This window comes from Solanum tuberosum, unplaced genomic scaffold (genome assembly GCF_000226075.1).
Source record: "Solanum tuberosum cultivar DM 1-3 516 R44 unplaced genomic scaffold, SolTub_3.0 scf00589, whole genome shotgun sequence".
NCBI classification, from domain to species: domain Eukaryota; kingdom Viridiplantae; phylum Streptophyta; class Magnoliopsida; order Solanales; family Solanaceae; genus Solanum; species Solanum tuberosum.
In genome coordinates this window covers 28687-30084 of record NW_006239511.1, presented here as the reverse complement: position 1 = coordinate 30084, position 1398 = coordinate 28687, and the positions used below count along the sequence as shown (strand labels likewise).

The 1398-nt window shown below is 37.7% G+C and overlaps 1 protein-coding gene across 4 annotated transcripts in view; it reads right to left on the bottom strand.

The window, feature by feature from the left end:
* Nucleotides 1–1398, bottom strand: part of LOC102602146 (UPF0505 protein C16orf62 homolog) — a 38875-nt gene that overhangs the window by 8869 nt on the left and 28608 nt on the right. The gene's annotated exons all lie outside the window — the stretch shown is intronic.

Here is a 1398-nt window from a genome sequence, read left to right as displayed (position 1 = left end):
CTATTCCTATTCCTATTCTAATAGGATTGTATAAACCTATTCCTATTCTAACACTCCCCCTCAAGCTAGTGCATACAAATCATATGTACTTAGCTTGTTACAAATATAATTAATCAAGGACCGATGAGGGGCTTGGTGAGATATCTGTAAGTTGATTACTCGACTTCACAAAATTGACAGTCAATCTCAATGTGCTTAGTCTTCTCATGAAATACTGGATTTGATGCATAATGCAGTCAATCTCAATGTGCTTGGTCTTCTCATGAAATACTGAATTTGATGCATAGTACCGATAAAACACAGAGTGATAAAATTACAGTGTTGAACTTCCCAAACCAAACTTGCGAAGACTGTTTCAGACCATAGGGTGACTTACATAATCGACATACAAGGCTACTAAACTCCCCCCTACGCAACAAAGTACTCAAAATCTAGTATAAAGTATATGCATCGTGTTGGAACCAATAGATGAGTCGATATTAAACAAGAAAGTCACCGAAAAATTGGCTGGAACATGCTCATACGCCGGAGTATTAGATTTGATGGCTGAAAGTGGTCACAATCTAAGAAATAAAATTATATGGATAGGGTTGGAATGATGGCACGACCCAACTAGAAAATAGAAATTATATAGGAAAGGTCGGATTGACGGCACAACCCTATTAAAAAGAGAGAAATAATATGGGTAGGGTCGGAAAGATGACACAACCATGCTGAAAAGGAGAAATTATATGAGTAGGGTCGGAATGATGGCACAACCTACACAAATCAGATTTGAGGAGTCACCGAAAAGACACACGGTGCTATGCAACTCAGATATGAGAAAGTAGTTCAGAAAAATCCACGGTACTACGCAAATTAAATATGAAAAGTAGTCCGGAAAGATGGACGGTGCTACGCAAATCAGATATGAAAAATAAAAGTAGTCACCGGAAGGATGACACGGTGCTATACAAATTAAATATGAAAAAAGTAGTCACCGGAAGGATGGCACGGTGCTACACGAATTAAATATGAAAAAAGTAGTCACTGAAAAGATGGCACAGTGCTACACAAATTAGATATAAGAAAGTAGTCACCGGAAAGATGGCATGGTGCCACACAAATTAGATATGAGAAAATAGTCACATGAAAGATACATGGTGACCCAACTTTTGCTAACATAATCATTGGCCAAACGGGCAACATATATGGGTAATAGCCACCCGCCGGCAGCGGAAGCTCTTTGATTTTCTACCAAGATCGTAGAGGCTTTGATACCATGTGAGAAATATAGGAAAAGAATATTATTGAATTGTTGTTGTGTCTACATTATTACATTGAGACCCTATTTATAGACACTGGAATACAATCCTTTACCAAGTAGGATACTATTTACTATTCCTGTTTCTATGTGTA